The sequence below is a fragment of the Nomascus leucogenys genome, chromosome X (genome assembly GCF_006542625.1).
Source record: "Nomascus leucogenys isolate Asia chromosome X, Asia_NLE_v1, whole genome shotgun sequence".
In the NCBI taxonomy this organism is placed as follows: domain Eukaryota; kingdom Metazoa; phylum Chordata; class Mammalia; order Primates; family Hylobatidae; genus Nomascus; species Nomascus leucogenys.
The window spans coordinates 45,033,150-45,047,774 of record NC_044406.1 but is presented as its reverse complement, the minus strand read 5'-3'; the positions used below and the strand labels follow the sequence as shown (position 1 = coordinate 45,047,774).

General features: G+C 42.0%; 1 pseudogene; it reads right to left on the bottom strand.

The window, feature by feature from the left end:
* Nucleotides 1-12,601: 12,601 nt before the first annotated feature.
* Nucleotides 12,602-14,236, bottom strand: LOC100593930 (annotated as a pseudogene).
* Nucleotides 14,237-14,625: the final 389 nt, after the last annotated feature.

The following is a 14,625-nucleotide window of genomic DNA, read 5'->3' as shown; positions in this document are numbered from 1 at the left end:
ATGTTTACTTAAGCTCATTGGCATTAATTGGTATACCTTTACTGAGATTTAAATGCCCACAACAAATACTCAATGGCAGCTTTCTCAGCAAGTGGGACCAAGTAGATCTTTGGGAAACCAGCTACTGCTGTCACACTCAAGGCAATTCTGGAAGACTCTGTCAAAAACAGAGCACATTGGGCCAGGCCCTGTGGCTCACACCAGTAATCCCAGCGAGATTACTGTCGGAGGCCAAGGCAGGCGGATCACCTGAGGTCAGGAGTTTGAGACCTTCCTGACCAATATGGTGAAACCCCGTCTCTACTAAAAATACAAAAATTAGCTGGGCATGGTGTGTGCACCTGTAATCCCAGCTACTCGGGAGGCTGAGGCAGGAGAATCATTTGAACCCGGGAGGTTGCGGTTAGCAGAGATCGCACCACTGCACTCCAGCCTGTCTCAAAAAAAAATAAATAAAGAGTACATTGGTCAGGCCATTTCTGAACTCACAGACTTTCACTGCTACCTGGATCAACAAGGTTTTTTAGAAATCAGAAACACAAATCCAGGTCAGGAGGAGAGTTCTTTGCCTATAAAGACAACTGTTTTTCCAACAACTATAGGTCACCAGGGATGATGGACGATGAAGGGCTATCAACTTCACTGAAATTTCACAGAGAAGACAGCAATCAAAATAATTTTCTTCTCCCACAACACAGACTTTGAGAACACTATCTTGCCACTGACTCTTGGCTGGGTGGTGGCTTATGCCTGTAATCTCAGCACTTTGAGAGGCCGAGGTGGGTGGATCACGAGGTCAGGAGATCGAGACCATCTTGGCCAACATGATGAAACCACGTCTCTACTTAAAAAATACAAAAATTAGCTGGGCGTAGTGGCGTGCGCCTGTAGTCCCAGCTACTCAGAAGGCTGAGGCAGGAGAATCGCTTGAACCCGGGAGGCAGAGGTTGCAGTGGGCCAAGATCGCACCATTGTACTCCAGTCTGGTGACAGAGCGAGACTCCGTCAAAAAAAAAGAACACTATCTTGCCACTGACTCTTAAAATGCTAGAGAAGTTGGGACAATAGTTCATGGGTAGGGATGAGGTTTGAGAGGACAAAAAGAAGATATGGATACAGATAGCAGGACAAACAAACAAAAAAAAGCATTACTTATTCCAGAAACTATGTTCATTTCTGTCAGGTTTCTCAACTCCAAAGCTAGGCATGTGAAAATTCATTCAAAAGTAGAAAATGACCTATTCCCCACCAGATCATAAATTCCAGGAAATGCCAGGCGCTTTGATTATTATGGCCCGTATGCCACAAATTCATTAAAACACAGACCTGTTTAAGTTACAGGAAGCACAGCTTTGTGGAATGAGCACCAGACTGAGTTCTGGCTTGACTGTTCTCTTTTAAGTGATGCTAGGCGATTTGCTTAATCTTTCTCTGAATTCTAACTCTCCAACTGTAAGAAGAAAGAGAGACAGCAGAGAGAAGAAGGCAGGAAAAACTTTCTCCATTTCTCTTGTTTATCATTGAAGGATTCTGTGAGAATTGACCAATAGTATCCTTAGAACACTGAGAGGCTTCTGGAAGCCATTCACATCTTAATGCCACTAACAGCTGCTGCTGATGTGAAGGCATCTTTCAGAGCTGCACGCATGGAGCTTGGTCCATATCCCCATAGGACCCCACAGCGCCTGGGATATCAACAGAGGTTCACACTACACACTTCCTTCTTCAGCAAGTCCCACTTGTAAATGATGGTTCATTGGTATTCTCTGATGTTCCTTGTGTAGGAGGTAGAAGCTGACTGCTTATTTTTAAAATAATTTCCTAAGAGAGATTTAAAAAAAAATCAAAGCATTTTAACTGGGGAAAGGAAGGGAAAGGAAACATCTCATTCAGGGATAAATGAATTGATTCATTTGCTCACTCCACAAACTTTTCTGGAGCAGCTCCAATGTGCCAGAAACTCTGCTGGCCTCTGGGGATTCAAGGCCGAATGAGGCAGGGCTCTGAGCACAGGGAGCTTGTGGTCTCACGGGAGAGGAAGATGACCAAGCCTGTGATCCTAACAATGTGCTGAGGACAAGACCATGTGCTCGCAAGAGCCCATTTTGGCTCTGTCTAAACTGTTGTGGGGTTTCCAGAATAGGGCATGTCATGAGCTGGATTGGAAAGACATATAGGAATTAGACTAAGAAGAAGGAAAGGGTATCCCAGGCAGAAGGACGAGCATCTGCAAACATAGGCATGAAATAGCTTTCCTACATAGAGAAATGGTAAATGAGATGATGTATGAGGATTGCTTAAGAAAGAGTGGGCATTCAACAAATGTTGAAATGAATAGGCAGGGGGCATCAGTGAGAGGCCTAAAGAGCCAGGCAGCTGGTGGTGCCAGCCTGAGTGCCTCGTCTCATCCATGAGGCCCTGATTAGGGCTGATTAGGCTGTTAGGGGAAGAGGCAGGAGGGATGGAGTGGTATACCCAGGATCCCAATCTTGCCCCACCTGTGCTCACCTTCCATCCTCAAAATTCCATTTGCAGTTTCTGCTGCAGCACCACACAGGTAAAGAGAAAGTGACTGTGTTGGATATGCTTTTCTCAGAATCACTGATTTGACAAGGTGCTTGTCTCTAAATTCATGACTGTAGAACTGCAGAAAATGTGTAGGACTGCTAGACAATGTGAACACTCTTAGCTAAAGAGATGCAGCCTTCCCTGGATACCGTGGTCTGAGATCTTAGAGAATGTGTTTTGGTGAGTTGGAGCAGTTACCTTCCAAAAAACACTAAGGATAACCAACGTTTACTAAGCTACCATTAGATGCCAGGCACTATGCTATCATTAGATGCCAGGCACTATGATTGTCAGAGGACATCCTGATAGCCAAGAAATGACCTGTGAGAAACTAGCCATTAGAAACACAAAAAAAGCAAGCCCTTGCCAACTTCTGATTAGCACGTGAGATTTCTTTGTTAGTATTTTAAAGATATTCACTTCCCCCAGTTCGGCAGTATGGAAGAGACATTTAGACTAGAGAATAAACGTGGAAGATCTTTCTCCTTTTAGCACAAATTTCTGGAGCTCAAGCTTGGAAAAGCAGGTATCTGCTGCCCCCATGTGGCCACAGTCATCTTTTGCTTTCGGCAGTCACATGAAAGTGCATTTCATACACCAACCAAGTAGAAATGTAAAATTAAGACTTTTGGTGGAAAAGACTACAGTCTTGTGTAAGGGTTTTCTCCTTTTCCATGTCTCCGGGGAAATTCTATGATAAAAATTGAAAAATTTAAAAATTTCTCCAGAACAGCCTAGGAGATCCCAGTGGTAAACTCTGGTTTATCCTTGTTAAATTGAAGGCCTTTATCTTCGCATTCCGAACTCCATGAATTTCTGAAATGTACAATCTCTTAAAACAGTTCATTTCCAGGAATTCAGTAAACCAATTCTGGAAGCTATTTCAACTAAAGTCTTATCCATGCGCTGTGACAGTTGTGAAGAATTTCAACCAAATTTCAAATTGGTAATTTTCAGGTCTTTTTCAACTATCCCCTCCACACTACACACACTCCTTAAAAATCTGTCATGTAATAATCTTAGCCAAGCAAATACATTTGTTCTTCTCTACACATGGGCTAACAACTACTCAATCAAATTCTTCCCCCATATTTATTTGCCTTTTCTGGAACATTTACTTTATTCTCTTCACACCACAAATTTCTTCTACTATAAGAAATTTCTACCCAGAAATTAATGTTTTCTGCAAAACGTTCCCAGACTCCACTTAGAAAACTTTGTCAAGCCAATGATTTCAGTATCTTCCACTTGGAGGAAAAACAAAAAAACAGGGACAGAAATAGAAAGAGAGAAACAGAGAGAATGACCAGGAAGCCTTTATTATTTACATATTTGCACATAAACTATTCAAAAGCAAGAATTGCATCTAGTCTTTCTAATTTTGCCTTCTCTTACATTATATATATATATATACTTTTTAAAAAATTATTATTATACTTTAAGTTTTAGGGTATATGTGCACAACGTGCAGGTTTGTTACATATGTATACATGCGCCATGTTGGTGTGCTGCACCCATTAACTCGTCATTTAGCATTAGGTATATCTCCTAATGCTGTCCCTCCCCCCTCCCCCCACCCCACAACAGGCCCCAGTGTGTGATGTTCCCCTTCCTGTGTCCATGTGTTCTCATTGTTCAATTCCCACCTATCAGTGAGAACATGCGGTGTTTGGTTTTTTGTCCTTGCGATAGTTTGCTGAGAATGATGGTTTCCAGCTTCATCCATGTCCCTACATAGGACATGAACTCATCATTTTTTATGGCTGCATAGTATTCCACGGTGTATATGTGCCACATTTTCTTAATCCAGTCTATCATTGTTGGACACCTGGGTTGGTTCCAAGTCTTTGCTGTTGTGAATAGTGCCGCAATAAACATACATGTGCATGTGTCTTTATAGCAGCATGATTTATAATCCTTTGGTATACACCCAGTCATGGGATGGCTGGGTCAAATGGTATTTCTAGTTCTAGATCCCTGAGGAATCGCCACACCGACTTCCACAATGGTTGAACTAGTTTACAGTCCCACCAACAGTGTAAAAGTGTTCCTATTTCTCCACATCCTCTCCAGCACCTGTTGTTTCCTGACTTTTTAATGATAGCCATTCTAACTGGTGTGAGATGGTATCTCATTGTGGTTTTGATTTGCATTTCTCTGATGGCCAGTGATGATGAGCATTTTTTCATGTGTTTTTTGGCTGCATAAATGTCTTCTTTTGAGAAGTGTCTGTTCATATCCTTTGCCCACTTGTTGATGGGGTTGTTTGTTTTTTTCTTGTAAATTTGTTTGAGTTCATTGTAGATTCTGGATATTAGCCCTTTGTCAGACGAGTAGGTTGCAAAAATTTTCTCCCATTCTCTAGGTTGCCTGTTCACTCTGATGGTGGTTTCTTTTGCTGTGCAGAAGCTCTTTAGTTTAATTAGATCCCATTTGTCAATTTTGGCTTTTGTTGCCATTGCTTTTGGTGTTTTAGGCACCAAATGCCCATGCCTATGTCCTGAATGGTTGCTAGTTCTCTAGGGTTTTACTTCCTTGTCCCCTAGCGGTTTTTCCTGTCTTTAGTGGGTCAACATTTTTTTTTTTTTTAGTGGGTTTTAGTGTTCTCTAACAGTGTAAAGTCTGTTCTATTCCATCTTGAATTAATTTTTGTATAAGGTGTAAGGAAGTGATCCAGTTTCAGCTTTCTACATATGGCTAGCCAGTTTTCCCAGCACCATTTATTAAATAGGGAATTCTTTCCCCATTGCTTGTTTTTGTCAAGTTTGTCAAAGATCAGATAGTTGTAGATAAGCAGCATTATTTCTGAGGCCTCTGTTCTGTTCCATTGGTCTATATCTCTGTTTTGGTACCAGTACCATGCTGTTTTGGTTACTGTAGCCTTGTAGTATAGTTTGAAGTCAGGTAGCGTGATGCCTCCGGCTTTGTTCTTTTGGCTTAGGATTGACTTGGCAATGAGGGCTCTTTTTTGGTTCCATATGAACTTTAAAGTAGTTTTTTCCAATTCTGTGAAGAAAGTCATTGGTAGCTTGATGGGGATGGCATTTAATCTATAAATTACCTTGGGCAGTATGGCCATTTTCACAATATTGATTCTTCCTACCCATGAGCATGGAATATTCTTCCATTTGTTTGTATCCTCTTTTATTTCATTGAGCAGTGGTTTGTAGTTCTCCTTGAAGAGGTCCTTCACGTCCCTTGTTAGTTGGATTCCTAGGTATTTTATTCTCTTTGAAGCAATTGTGAATGGGAATTCACTCATGATTTGGCTCTCTGTTTGTCTGTTATTGGTGTATAAGAATGCTTTAATGTGATTTTTGCACATTGATTTTGTATCCTGAGACTTTGCTGAAGTTGCTTATCAGGTTAAGGAGATTTTGGGCTGAGACAATAGTGTTTTCTAGATATACAATCATGTAATCTGCAAACAGAGACAATTTGACTTCCTCTTTTCCTAATTGAATGCCCTTTATTTCCTTCTCCTGCCTGATTGCCCTGGCCAGAACTTCCAACACTATGTTGAATAGGAGTGATGAGAGAGGGCATCCCTGTCTTTTGCCCGTTTTCAAAGGGAATGCTTCCAGTTTTTGTCCATTCAGTATGATATTGGCTGTGGGTTCGTCATAGATAGCTCTTATTCTTTTGAGATACATTCCATCAATACCTAATTTATTGAGAGTTTTTAGCATGAAGGGTTGTTGAATTTTGTCAAAGGCCTTTTCTGCATCTATTGAGATAATCATGTGGTTTTTGTCTTTGGTTCTGTTTATATGCTGGATTACGTTTATTGATTTTCGTGTGTTGAACCAGACTTGCATCCCAGGGATGAAGCCCACTTGATCATGGTGGATAAACTTTTTGATGTGTTGCTGGATTCAGTTTGCCAGTATTTTATTGAGGATTTTTGCATCAATGTTCATCAAGGATATTGATCTAAAATTCTCTTTTTTTGTTGTGTCTCTGCCAGGCTTTGGTATCAGGATGATGCTGGCCTCATAAAATGAGTTAGGGAGGATTCCCTCTTTTTCTATTGATTGGAATAGTTTCAGAAGGAATGGTACCAGCTCCTCCTTGTACCTCTGGTAGAATTCTGCTGTGATTCCATCTGGTCCTGGACTTTTTTTGGTTGGTAAGCTATTAATTATTGCCTCAATTTCAGAGCCTGTTATTGGTCTTTTCAGAGATTCAACTTCTTCCTGGTTTAGTCTTGGGAGCTTGTATGTGTCAAGGAATTTATCCATTTCTTCTAGATTTTCTAGTTTATTTGCATAGAGGTGTTTATAGTATTCTCTGATGGTAGTTTGGATTTCTGTGGGATCGGTGGTGATATCCTCTTTGTCATTTTTTTATTGCGTCTATTTGATTCTTCTCTCTTTTCTTCTGTATTAGCCTTGCTAGCAGTCTATCAATTTTGTTGATCTTTTCAAAAAACCAGCTCCTGGATTCATTGATTTTTTGAAGGATTTTTTGTGTCTCTATTTCCTTCAGTTCTGCTCTGATTTTAGTTATTTCTTGCCTTCTGCTAGCTTTTGAATGTGTTTGCTCTTGCTTCTCTAGTTCTTTTAATTGTGATGTTAGGGTGTCAATTTTAGATCTTTCCTGCTTTCTCTTGTGGGCATTTAGTGCTATAAATTTCCCTCTACACACTGCTTTGAATGTGTCCCAGAGATTCTGGTATGTTGTGTCTTTGTTCTTGTTGGTTTCAAATAACATCTTTATTTCTGCCTTCATTTCGTTATGTACCCAGTAGTCATTCAGGAGCACGTTGTTCAGTTTCCATGTAGTTGAGTGGTTTTGAGTGAGCTTCTTAATCCTGAGTTCTAATTTGATTGCACTGTGGTCTGAGAGACAGTTTGTTATAATTTCTGTTCTTTTACATTTGCTGAGGAATGCTTTACTTCCAACTATGAGGTCAATTTTGGAATAGGTGTGGTGTGGTGCTGAAAAGAATGTATATTCTGTTGATTTGGGGTGGAGAGTTCTGTAGGTGTCTTTTAGGTCCGCTTGGTGCAGAGCTCAGTTGAATTCCTGGATATCCTTGTTAACTTTCTGTCTCGTTGATCTGTCTAATGTTGACAGTGGGGTGTTAAAGTCTCCCATTATTACTGTGTGGGAGTCTAAGTCACTTTGTAGGTCTCTAAGGACTTGCTTTATGAATCTGGGTGCTCCTGTATTGGGTGCATATATATTTAGGATAGTTAGTTCTTCTTGTTGAATTGATCCCTTTACCATTATGTAATGGCCTTCTTTGTCTCTTTTGATCTTTGTTGGTTTAAAGTCTGTTTTATCTGAGACTAGGATTGCAACCCCTGCCTTTTTTTGTTTTCCATTTGCTTGGTAGATCTTCCTCCATCCCTTTATTTTGAGCATATGTGTGTCTCTGCACATGAGATGGGTTTCCTGAATACAGTACACTGATGGGTCTTGACTCTTTATCCAATTTACCAGTCTGTGCCTTTTAATTGGAGCATTTAGCCCATTTACATTTAAGGTTAGTATTGTTATGTGTGAATTTGATCCTGTCATTATGATGTTAGCTGGTTATTTTGCTCGTTAGGTGATGCAGTTTCTTCCTAGCCTTGATGGTCTTTAAAATTTGGCATGTTTTTGCAGTGGCTGGTACTGGTTGTTCCTTTCCATGTTTAGTGCTTCCTTCAGGAGCTGTTTTAGGGCAGGCCTGGTAGTGACAAAATCTCTCAGCATTTGCTTGTCTGTAAAGTATTTTATTTCTCCTTCATTTATGAAGCTTAGTTTGGCTGGATATGAAATTCTGGGTTGAAAATTCTTTTCTTTAAGAATGTTGAATATTGGCCCCCACTCTCTTCTGGCTTGTAGAGTTTCTGCTGAGAGATCAGCTGTTAGTCTGATGGGCTTCCCTTTCTGGGTAACACAACCTTTCTCTCAGGCTGCCCTTAACATTTTTTCCTTCATTTCAACTTTGGTGAATTGACAGTTATGTGTCTTGGAGTTGCTCTTCTCAAGGAGTATCTTTGTGGCATTCTCTGTATTTCCTGAATTTGAACATTGGCCTGCCTTGCTAGATTGGGGAAGTTCTCCTGGATAATATCCTGCAAAGTGTTTTCCAACTTGGTTCCATTCTCCCTGTCACTTTCAGGTATACCAATTAGACGTAGATTTGGTCTTTTCACATAGTCCCATATTTCTTGGAGGCTTTGTTCATTTCTTTTTATTCTTTTTTCTCTAAACTTCTCTTCACGCTTCATTTCATTCATTTCATCTTCCATCACTGATACCCTTTCTTCCAGTTGATCACATCAGTTACTGAGGCTTGTGCATTCATCACGTAGTTCTAGTGCCGTGGTTTTCAGCTCCATCAGGTCCTTTAAGAATTTCTCTGCATTGGTTATTCTCGTTATCTATTCGTCTAATTTTTTTTCAAAGTTTTTAACTTCTTTGCCATGGGTTCGAACTTCCTCCTTTAGCTCAGAGTAGTTTGATCTTCTGAAGCCTTCCTCTCTCAACTTGTCAAAGTCATTCTCCGTCCAGCTTTGTTCCATTGCTGGTGAGGAGCTGCGTTCCTTTGCAGGAGGAGAGGCGCTCTGATTTTTAGAGTTTCCGGTTTTTCTGCTCTGTTTTTTCTCCATCTTTGTGGTTTTATCTACCTTTGGTCTTTGATGATGGTGACATACAGATGGGTTTTTGGTGTGGATGTCCTTTCTGTTTGTTAGTTTTCCTTCTAACAGTCAGGACCCTCAGCTGCAGGTCTGTTGGAGTTTACTGGAGGTCCACTCCAGACCCTGTTTGCCTGGGTATCAGCAGTGGTGGCTGCAGAACAGCAGATATTGGTGAACTGCAAATGCTGCTGCCTGATTGATTCTCTGGAAGTTTTGTCTCAGAGGAGTACCTGGCCGTGTGAGGTGTCAGTCCACCCCTACTGGGGGGTGCCTCCCAGTTAGGCTACTGGGGGGTCAGGGACCAACTTGAGGAGGCAGTCTGCCCGTTCTCAAATCTCCAGCTGCGTGCTGGGAGAACCACTACTCTCTTCAAAGCTGTCAGACAGGGACATTTAAGTCTGCAGAGGTTATTGCTGTCTTTTGTTTGTCTGTGCCCTGCCCCCAGAGGTGGAGCCTACAGAGGCAGGCAGTCCTCCTTGAGCTGTGGTGGGCTCCACCCAGTTCAAGCTTCTCGGCTGCTTTGTTTACCTACTCAAGCCTGAGCAATGGCGGGCGCCCCTTCCCCAGCCTTGCTGCCGCCTTGCGGTTTGATCTCAGACTGCTGTGCTAGCAATGAGCGAGGCTCCATGGGCGTAGGACCCTCCGAGCCAGGTGCGGTATATAATCTCCTGGTGTGCCGTTTCATAAGCCCATTGGAAAAGCGCAGTGTTAGGGTGGGAGTGACCCAATTTTCCAGGTGCCGTCTGTCACCCCTTTCTTTGACTAGGAAAGGAAATTCCCTGACCCCTCGGGCTTCCCGGGTGAGGCGATGCTTCGCCCTGCTTAGGCTCATGCACGGTGCACTGCACCCACTGTCCTGCACCCACTGTCCAGCACTCCCCAGTGAGATGAACCCGGTACCTCAGTTGGAAATGCAGAAATCACCCGTCTTCTGCATCACTCATGCTGGGAGCTGTAGACTGGAGCTATTCCTATTCAGCCATCTTGGCTCCACCCCACTATATATATATATATATATACACACACACATATATATATATATATATATATAATAATGACAGGAGGGTTCAGAACACCATCTTTTCCAAGAATTATGGATTTTGAGATTAGGAATGAAACATAATGGCAAAAAACCAAAGCATATTGAATACATGTCTTTAAATAAAATTAACTCAAAACATTACATTTATTTGCAGATGTGTCTGTTTCCTCTGTTAAATGCCAGGCACCTTGCACCTTGTAAGAATCATGCCTGCTTTGACTTTTTTAAAAAACAGATCTATTGATGAATAATTCATATGCCACAAAATTCACCTATTTCAAGTATACAATTTAATGATTTTTAGTGCATTTATAGAGTTGAGAAATTACCAACTCAATCCAGTTTAAGAATATTTCTGGCCAGGTGCAGTGGCTCATGCCTGTAATCCCAGCACTTTGGAAGGCCAAGGTGGATGGATCACCTGAGGTCAGGAGTTCGAGACCAGCCTGACTAACATGGAGAAATCCTGTCTCCATTAAAAATACAAAATTAGCTGGGCGTGCTGGCACATGCCTGTAATCTCAGCTACTCAGAAGATTGAGGCAGGAGAATTGCTTGAACCCGGGAGGTGGAGGTTGCAGTGAGCTGAGATCACACCATTGCACTCCAGCCTAGGCAACAAGAATGAAACTCCATCTCAAAAAAAAAAAAATATTTCCATCACTCCAAAAAGATTGTGCATGCTGTTTGCAATCCCTACCCTCTACCCTCAACACTAGGCAACCTTTAAATTGCTTTCTGTCCCTATAGATTTCCCTATTCTAATTATGTCATATACATGGAATCATATAACATGTGGTCTTTTGCATCTGGCTTATTTCCCTTAGCGTAATGTTTTTGAGGTTCATCCATGCTACCGCATGTATCAGTACTTCGTCCTTTATTTACTTATTTATTTTTTGAAACTGGGTCTTACTCCATTGCCCAGGCTGGAGTGCAGTGGTGCAATCAGGGCTCACTGCAGCCTGGACACCCTGGGCTCAAGTGATCCTCCCACCTCAACCTCCCATGTGGCCAGGACTACAGATGCACACCACCGCACCCAGCTAATTTTTGTATTTTGTGTTTTTTGTAGAGATGGTATTTTGCCATGTTGCCGAGGCTAGCCTTGAACTCCTGGGCTCAAGCTATCCACCTTCCTCGGCCTTCCAAAGTGCTGGGATTACAGGTGTGAACCACTGTGCCTGGCTCACACATTTTTTAATCCATTTATCAGTTGATGGACATTTGGATTATTTCCATTTTTTGGCTATTATGAATTACGTTCCCATGGACATTGGTGTACACATTTTTGCATGTTATAATATGTTTTCATTTCTCTCTAGATATTTAGAGAATTGCTGGATTTTATGGTAACTTTAAGAAACTGCCAAACTGATTTTTAAATTGGCTGTCCTGTTTTACATTCCCACCAGCAATGTATGAACGCTGTAGTTTTTCCACATCCTTACCATCATTCTATGAGTATGAAATGGTGGTTCATCATGGTTTTAATTTGCATTTCCCTAAAGATTAATAACGTAGAACACCTTTTCATGTGCTTATTGGTCATTTGTAGATCTTCTTTGGTCAAATGTGCATTCAAAACTTTGGCCCATTGCCCATTTTTTGAGTTGTTTGTCTTATTATTATTTAGTTGTAGGAGCTCTTTGTACATTCTGGCTGGACACAAGTCCTTTACCAGAAATATGATTTGAAATATTTTTTCTGGTCTATGGATTGTCTTTTCATTTCCTTTTTTTCTTTTTCCTTTCTTTATTTTTTGAGACGGAGTTATGCTGTTGTCACCCAGGCTGGAGTGCAATGGCGTGATCTTGGCTCACTGCAACCTCCACCTCCCAGGTTCAAGCGATTCTTGTGCCTTAGCCTCCTGAGTAGCTGGGATTACAGGTGCATGCCACCACGCCCAGTTAATTTTTGTATTTTTAGTAGAGACGGGGTTTCACCATGTTGGTCAGGCTGCTCTGGAACTCCTAACCTCAGATGATCCACCTGCCTCAGCCTCCCAAAGTGATGGGATTACAAGCGTGAGCCACTGCACCTGGCCCTTTTCATTTTCTCAATAGTGTCATTTAAAGCATAAAAGTTTTATAATTTTGATGAAATCCAGTTTATCAATTTGTTCTTTCATGTTTTGTGCATATCTAAGAGATTTTTGCCTAACCCAAGGTAACCAAGCGTCTTAGTTCATTTTGTGATGCTATAACAGAATACCTAGGTACTTTATTTTATTCTATTTATTTGTTTTTTTAAAACAAAACTAGCTTTAATTTGTCCAAAAGCCACACACAGCTGTCTAGAAACTGTTTCTGGAAGGGAAGCCAAGAGGGAGTCCATTATGCACAGTGTCAGGCCTCTAGAAGTTTTCAAGCAAGCCCAGGATGTGCTTTTGCTCCTTCTCCCAGAACTCCGCATACCCCTTGATGATATGCCTGAAAATTTTGATGGAGCGTCCTCACATGTTTAGGATCTGGTGAACCCTCTGGCAAATCTGGGGGACATTGGCATTGCAGATCTTGGCCATAATGCAGCAGATGCACTGGAGAACAAAGAGCCCTGCATCCAAGCACTGGAGGTAGAACTCATCCCCCCGTGTCACTGTCTATGGTCTCTCCACGCTGGACCATGTCATGTTTTTCCTCTTCATTCCTCTTGTCTGCCACCTGCATTGCATCCAGATATTGAAAATGCAACTCCATTAGTCTGTCAGCCTATTCACTGTCATTTTCAGTGAATTTATTCAGAAGCTGGGTTCACTGATGCCCTCTCAGGTTCCCCAAAAGGGAAGCCAGAATGGAACAGACACGCTCTTTGTGTTCCTTGTCAGTGGTACCCACTTTCTTGATCTTCCTGGGAAATTCCATAAAGAGGGGAAAGATGATTCATAAGCCAAGAATGTCAACAAATTTACCGCAGTTGTGGATGCCCTCGGGTGCAATCAGCACTTTCAGGACCCCACTCCGTGAGATCTTCTTCTTCCCTGAGCATGAGATTCATCACCTGAAGACCCTCGCCTTTCAGGAAGTGCTCACGATTTGAAATGAGCATTAGTTAGAAGCAGAGTGAATCAAACAGATTCTCCATCATCTCCTGCTCCTTTGCTGTGCTGGGATTGTGTCTTTTAAACACAGATAACTGCTGAAGAAGTGCATCAATTCCATCCAGCTCCCCAAGCAATTTCCTGTTTTCATCGTTGTCCTGGAGCAATATGGCCTGCATTTCACTGCAATACAGTTTGTTGGCATCAAAAGGCTTCTTTGCCTTCAGCCTCTTCAACAGCCACTGAGGAAGACCCTGCTGGGCACCTTTTGTACACATCTCCGGCTAGAACTCAGCCATGTTTTCCACAATAACAAGAGTGTTATGGACACCATTGGCCTGCTCCTTCACAGACTCATCCAGGCGCTCCACATTCTGCACCAGCAGCACTATCACCTGCCCATCCACCAGAGCATCAATGAGTACTTCTGCTTCCTCTTCACTCTCATAGAAGATGTCTATATCTGTTAATTCCTGACTCAAATCAACCCCAGCTATGGACACATCTGTATTATTGTGTCCAAGCAACCCAAGAGGTGACTGCACAGCATTCAGCTCCAGCAAAAGGTACAGGTCTGGCATGGTGGCCACCACGTGCATCTTCCGAATGATGTCATGTAGGTCCAGTTGGGATTCCATGAACTTCTCTGGATTGTCTGGAAACTTAATCCGCAATTCTTGGTTTTTATATGCTCACTATTCAAATGTGAGGATCGTTTTCTTCACTGAGCTTTCATCCAATGGCTCCTCCTCTTTCTCTTCCTCCTCACCCTCTGTGTCAATAATCTGAAGCAGCCATTTTTTGTCATCCTCTGCTTCTTCCACCACAATCATTTCCTCTTCCCAATCTTGAGTACTAGTTTGTTTCTGATGCATCTTCTGCTCCAAGATCCTCTTTGTCATCTCGGAGACATTTTATGCCCCTGTTGGGCTGGTAGCTCAGAAGTTTGCCCATGTCCGTGGTCCCTGGCACAGCCAACCTGTGTAATTTATAAGGAACAGAAATTTATTTCTTACAGTTTTGGAGGCTGAAAAGTCCAAGATCAAGGCACCAGAAGGTTTGGCGTCTGGCTAGGGCCCAGTCTCTGCTTCCAAGATAACACCTTGAATGTTGTATCCTCCAGAGGGGAGGAACATTGTTCTTCATGTGGCACAAGAGCAGAAAAAAAGAGAGAACCCATTCCAGAAAGCCTCATTTTAAAAACATTAAACCCACCCATGAGGGCGGAGCCCTCACAACCTAATCACCTCTTAAAGGTCCCATTTTCCAATTCCATTACAATGGCAATTAAATGAGCTTTGGAGGGGACAAACATTCAAACCATAGCATTCCACCCATTG